The sequence below is a fragment of the Olea europaea genome, unplaced genomic scaffold, assembly GCF_002742605.1.
Source record: "Olea europaea var. sylvestris unplaced genomic scaffold, O_europaea_v1 scaffold204, whole genome shotgun sequence".
Taxonomy (NCBI): domain Eukaryota; kingdom Viridiplantae; phylum Streptophyta; class Magnoliopsida; order Lamiales; family Oleaceae; genus Olea; species Olea europaea.
Genome location: NW_019238304.1, coordinates 344636 through 351882, shown reverse-complemented (window position 1 = coordinate 351882; position 7247 = coordinate 344636). Strand labels below are relative to the sequence as shown.

At 30.0% G+C, this 7247-nt stretch overlaps 1 long non-coding RNA gene across 1 annotated transcript; it reads left to right on the top strand.

Moving 5' to 3' along the window:
• The first annotated feature begins 226 nt into the window (after positions 1-226).
• On the top strand, positions 227-6234 carry LOC111379836. The gene is made up of 3 exons (XR_002700093.1): positions 227-5560; positions 5636-5699; positions 6101-6234. It is a non-coding gene; the product is annotated as an uncharacterized LOC111379836 (long non-coding RNA).
• The last annotated feature ends 1013 nt before the right edge of the window (positions 6235-7247 follow it).

Below are 7247 nucleotides of genomic sequence, written 5' to 3'. Positions count from 1 at the left end.
ATTATACAGTTTATTAGATTTTAGAAATAGAAATTTAGCTTATATAGTTTACAGAATAAAGATTTGTATGATTCCAGTATATTTTAGTTTTGATAGTATTATCAGATTTCAAATTACAATATTTAGCTTATCTAGTTTACCTATTCTACTTCTCTCGAATGCAAGAACAAGTCACCCAAACTCACACAATTACGAGCCCTTAATTGTGAAAAATAATAATTGCATATAAATCATTCAAACAATCAAAACGTGTTTTGATGTCAAATTGTAAAACTAGAAATTTAAAGATCTCATCACATGGTATATTGATCTCCTAGTACATGTAAATCTAGCCTAACATGGAAATAATATCGAAATACATCATATATTGAAGAGGAAGCATCACCGGGTTATGAATTTTTGATAAATCTTCTTGATCTTCGTGCAATCCTTCGTTAATTTCGCTCAAAATTCTCTCCAAGATGTGATTTCTTGTCTCCCAATGCGTTCTCCCCGTTTTTGGACGTCCTTAGGGTTTTAAAAGACTCCCAAGATTTGTTTCCATAAGAGTTTTAATTAGAAAAAGAAACCAGAATTTTTTTGCCGCGATTGCCCGGCTTTTATAACTAGGCTGTCGCCCAGGCAAAATTTCTTCCATATGTTACATTTTAGTCCCCGAAATCGATTTTTGATTCTTTTAAACCCTTTCTCTTGCATTAAGAAATTGAAGAAAATATGATACTGGCTGCAGTCCACCGAAAACGATGGAACTATCTATCTTTTTTCATTTTTCTCCTAAAAAGATGAACATAAAGGGTGAAGTTGGTCAAGGCCCACCTCAAATAATTCCTTCTTGAGCATTAATGTATTCTAACCCCACATTAGGTGCAACTACCTTTTTTTTTAATCCTTTCTTTCTACTTCATTAAGATCGAGTATGAAAGGTATGAAAGGAAATAACATTATTGGACTTTCCACTATTTGTCGTAATTATTGATTACAGCAACACAAACAGGGCACGTTTTGTATACAATATTACTCAAGTCTGCTTTTTTAACTTCGTTTCTTTTTTTTTCATATTTATTATTGTCTAACATTTTACCACCACCTTATGAACGAGCAATATGGTTGCACTGTAATAGTGAAAAACCCTTCCTTGCTTATTCAGGTCCAGTGTCCTTTCAACACAGCAAATTGCATTATGGTCCAATTGATAACAAGTAGTAGCAAAGGGATAAGTGAAGAGAGGAAAGGAATCAACCATGCAAAGTTTTTTATTATTATTATTTTTTAATTTTTCCCACATAATAAGATCCAACAAAGCCAATGCAATGACACATTTTTGTGCTCTGAGGGGGTCCCTACCACAATTTTTTTTAGAAATTTGAAGATCTAGGAGGATTTGGAACCATATTTCGTTATTGGGACCATGACATTCTAGTTATGGGAAATAAGTTTGGTGTTCAAGATGATATTCATTAACAAGGAAGGAAAAATAAAATCTTGGCGTTATATTTTATTTCCTTATTTGAGAAAATAAATAGACATGGAATAAGAAATAGAGAGGTTGTCACGTGAAAGTATCTTACTCTGTTTTTCAGCTTTTCCAATTATATTATGTGAGTGATAGGTATTTGGAAGAAAGATTTGACGAGTTTAGGATGCAGTCAAAGAAAAATATAACAAAAGGATTATGTGTCTCCTTATATGTAGTGGGCGAACTGAAGGTAATTAGAAATAAGAGTACCATGGAAAGATAATAAGTTATAAATGCCCTGACTATAATGATATGGGATTACACAACTTATGGTAATACGGTTTGCCTTATTTTTTATCAATGAATTTCGAAATTAGCATGCACAATCATAAGTGATTACTTATGGCCATTTTTGTTAATTTTGGGGTAAAGTTAATTTGCTTGGCTATGTTAGATAAACTCAATTAAAAGACAAAATGAAAGTCAGTAATGATAAGGGATTTGATTATCTATTAGGACTAAAAAGTTTGGTTTTGGGAAGATGTCATTCTTATGTGCTCTAGATGATGCAGATAGTGGACAGAGAACTTTAAATGATGGACATTTTTGCGACATTATGCTGGTTGGAATTTATTGAGATTGGAAAGTTAACATTTGAAATCTTGGTGGTATACTGATGTGTGAAAGTTTACGTGATAAATATGAAGATTACTATTCTATGATCTTAAGGAAAATTGATATAAATGTTTTAGGTCATTCGAGATAATGATAAATGATAAAGTTACATGATCATGACATGATATGGTAAATAGCGTGTAAATGAATGTGATGGTTGTCCTATAGCAAAATAATGTGATGATATATTTTGGTTATTAAGTTAATTAATTTTGTTAAGGCCATTTGTTGATTATTTTGTTATGTTATATATAATTTGGAAGTTTCGAGCTAATTTTGGAAGTTAAGGTGAATTTATTAAAATTTTAGTGATGAATTTTTGGGTCATTTTCGATCGTATTTTCTTGAATCTCACAAATAAAGTATTCCATTCTTTTCAAAATTTGTATGTTATGGAATATATATATGGATGATATGTTGGATAGTCTAAGGTTTAAGATGATCATCAAATGTAAATTTTACTCGATCATGGAATGGCCTTTGGGTACATTATCTAAATTAAAGGTCTTTATGTGATATATTAAAAAAATAAAAAAATAAAACTTATGTATTGGTAATAGGTTAATGGCCTCTTTAGGGAATAAGAGTATAGAATTATCATGAATTAAATGTTATTATTATCTCTTCAAAGAAAGAAAGAGCACTGAGACTGTGTGGGTTTAGTAATGTAAAAAGTTTTGTTATCAGATTAAATTCCAAGGAAAAAATTGCTCTTGTATTTAAAGTTGATGAGGGTTTTATTTATGATAATGAGTTAGGTTAGAGTTTAGAAATTGTTCTGAAATAAAATGATTAATCATGGATTATGATGTATGAATGCTAAAGAGACATGATTAAAACACGATTTAGAGTCGATGATATTAGGTTTGAATTTATTGTGGTGTTATCACATTACGAGAAATCGATAATTATCGATCACTAGAGTTTAAGGTATATTTGTATTTGAAAGGGTTAGAAATTGAATGTGTGTATACATATCATTAAGTGATATAGAATTACAGGAAAAGAATATCATATTGAACTGTCTCAATTGTTGTTGGGAATAACTAGAATTTTCGAAAATCATGAACAATTAAATTTTTGCAGATAATGTTAATTTAGAATGGAAGCAGTTACCCTCAAATATTTTTCATTTGGATTTACTAGTACATAGAATGGAGAGAAAATAGTATTTGGATCATTGTTGATAGATCGACAAAAGGTTACAAGATTATTTTCAAATGATATAATCAGTTTGTGAGACAGAATTATAAAATTATATTTAGATTAAATTGTAATTTATATGGTGAAGATTGAGTATCTATTTTTGGCTTAGTTGTAGGGATAAATTACATTGTGCAACTTCTTTTAGTAGAATGTCAGACATTATGAAGAGAATTCAAAAGAGAGGTTATCAACTATGATTTGTTAATTAAAGGGGGCCTTGGATAATCATTTATTTACATGGAGTTGATATATAAGAACTAAATACAAGTGACGATATTTGAGGTTATAAATAGATATCGAAATAGGATACTTACAGCAATGAAATTAGCAAAACAAAGTTATTCACTCTTAATCTGTAACCATTGTTGTAGAACAAGGATTTGATTAAAGAATAGTTCAAATCATGATATAAGATGAAGTTTTGAAGAATATGAAAAGTAGTATCTTCAAATTCGAATTGGGAAATAGCTGAATTTTTCTAAGATTTGGTAAAATGAAGAGAATATCATATGTTGGTCTTTGAGATATTATTTTAAACTTGGGTCCAATTGTTCAAGGATTGTGTTTATAATAAGTTTATCTGGTATTTAAGAATGTATTGTTTATTTCTACGGCTAGTAAGTGGATGTCAGAAATGTCAGATTTATCGTATGCTTTCAAATTATTAGTGAAGTTGAAGAGAACTTAATTTAGAAAAATCTAAGGTGTAAGATATGAAAGAATGAAAATGTGTTTGGTGAAATGTTACTAGAGAAATCATTCAATATAATTACGGCAAGTGAAGATCAATTGCGTGCTTTATATCTTTACATGTTCGAATCTTAGCTAATTGAATTTTGAGGATGAGATAGTGAGCTTATATAGTACTCCATTATCTATGGAATCTGATAAGATCCTCGCTTTACATTTAAATTTTGGCCTAGTATGGAGGAAGCCATAAGTACTAAACTACAGTTCAATGCAGCTTTTCATTCTCAAATAGATGGCCAGTCAAAGAGGATCATACATATTCTTGAGAGTATATTAAGAATGTGTGTTTTAGAGTTCTAAGGTAGCTGGAATGCTCAATTGTTGTAGATGGAGTTGCTTACAATAATAGTTACCACTCCAATATAGAAATGTCTTCTTTTGAAGTTTGGTGTGAAGTGTAGAACACCAGTTTGCTAGGATGAAACTGATAAGGAAAAATAGGCCCTGGATTGGTTCAGATAACTTCAGAAAATATGAAATTGATCAAAGAAAATTTGAAAGCAACGCAGGATAGACAGAAAAGTTATGCAAATAGACACAAGAAGATCTTGAATTTGCGGTTAGAGATAAAGTTTTTCTAAAATTGTCACCTTGGAAAGGGATTTTGAGATTTGGTAAACAAGAAATGTTGAGTCCATAATACATTGGGTCATATGAGATTATTGGATTGATAGGTCCAGTTGCGTATCGATTAGATTTGCCAGCTGAATTATCCAGGATCAATGATGTTCTTCATGTTTCCATGCTTTGTAATTACATTGTAGATCATTCTCATGTTCTGGAATCTCAACCAGTTCAGTTGAAAGAGAATTTAACTTGTATAGTAGAACCAATGAGAATTCTAGATAGAAAGATGCAAATTCAGTGAAACAAGACAATTTCATTTATAAAGGTACTCAGAAGAATCATGCGGTAGAAGAGGCACATGGGAGAATGAGGATCAAATGTGTGCTCAATATCCTCATCTATTCATTATCTAGTAAGTTTTTAGTTGAATTTCGAGAACGAAATTCTTTTAAGGAGGTAAGATTATTACAACCCATTTTATCTAATCAAAACTCAATAGTTGAATTTTCAAAGTCAAAGTCCAATGAGAACATTAATGAAGTAAATTATTTTTTTGGGGTTATTTTAAAAATTGAAAATATTTTGAGGGCTAAGATGGATAAATTTTAAAGTTATGGATTTACTTTTCTAATATTGAAAGATAAGGGCTTAAGGAAGTGCATATGAAATTAGAGGGACTTTCTTTGCAAATTTAGGTTAGTGGCTCATTTTAAAACCAATTAAAACCTAATTACCTATTTCTTTTTTCACCCAATTACATACACACGAAGCTGGGAACGAGCTGGAGCAAAAATAGAGAAAAATCGGCAGAAAGAAGAAAGAAAAAGAAGAAAGAAAAGGAAGAAGAAAGAAAAGGAAAAAGGAGGGAAGAAAAGTTTGTTCCATTGTTCAATTTCTTCAAAAGAGGTAAAGAAGTAAATGTTTTGTAGTATAATTTATATTAAATTGTCTAAGGTTCTCTATGGTTGGTTTAATTTTCAGATTTAAGAAAAGAGTATGATGTCAAGCCGATATTTTTGATTTGTGAAGATTTGTTTATATCAAGGTGAGTTATACCATTTATGGTGAACCCTAGGATTTTTAATTAGATTCTTGAGTGAAGATAATTTGGGAAAATGATAGTTTTCATGAAATACTCACATGAAAGGATGATTTTATGGAACAAGTTGTGTGTTAAATGGGAGGAATTATGGTTACTTGTTTTCATTAGATTGGAAAGTATGATTATTTTATGCTTGGGATGAAAGTAATTTTGATAAATTAAAAACTAGTGAAGGAATTAGTGAATAGAATTATCTCCCATTGATTAAAGAAAATTTGGGGAATTCATTCAAGTATCGAGAAATGGAGATTCAAGAGAAAATTTGAAAGTTGAGGAATTAAGTGGTGACTTTGCATTAGTTTAATTGTCATATTTTAATTTGAGTTATTATACTATTATTTCAGGTATTGAAGTGGAAGTTTGGAGATGCCCGTCAATTTAGCCAAGATTTTTATCCATAGAGTAGTGAGTGGAAATAAAACTTATTTTTCAGAAATAATATTTATTGAATTTTGAAGTTACATATTTTTAAGTTGAGTTGATAGCATGATTTTTCAGAATAAAACGAATTTTATTATCAAATGTTTTCAAAAGTTAAATTCAGTTCAATTAATTTATTTTATTGGCATATTATTTTAGTATTAAATATTTCAACATATTTAAAGTTATTATTTAAAACCACCAGAAAGTACCCAAGTAATTTTACCCTAATCTGCACTTGTGTAAATGTATTTCCACAGTGTATGACCAGTTATGATGATTTTACATGCTCTGTACTATTGTGAATGTGTTCCATAGTGTATGATCAAATTATCAAAGGTCTTTGGGACCCACTCTTGTACACACATAGGTTTTAGACCGTGTACTAGGGTGATTAGCCTTTGGGGCAGCTCTGCGTACATATAACCAGATTATCAGAATATCAAATTTGAATGGCTTTGCCTTGTACATCGAGATTACTCTGTACATGAGTAAGGCTATTCATTGGGTACCTCTTTGGTATGATTTTCTAGTATTATACAGCCTATCAGATTACAGACTACTGAATTTAGTTTATTCAGTTTAAAGAATAAAACTTTTCAGCATAATTTTTCAGCATTATACATTTTATTAGATTTTAGAAACAGAAATTTAGCTTATGCAGTTTACAGAATAAAGATTTGTATGATTCTAGTATATTTTAGTTTTGATAGTATTATCAGATTTCAAATTACAGTATTTAGCTTATTCAGTTTAAAGAATAAAGATTTTAGTTTATAGTATTGTGAAAGAAAATTCTTACTAGATATCAGTTTTCAAAAAGTTGTTATAAAGGGAAAAGTATACTTTTACAAAATATCCACTCACTGAGTTACAAGCACATATTTTGTCACACTTTTTCTTAATAGATAGTAGCTGCGTTAAGACACATTGGAGCCTGTCGATCTTCGAGTTGAGCCACACAGTGTCATTTCTTGTATGTTTCATCTTGTCAGTTAATACATTACATATTTTTGGGATTGATGCATCTTTTATCAGAAAATGTATTTATATTAAGGGCTCACTGCATAT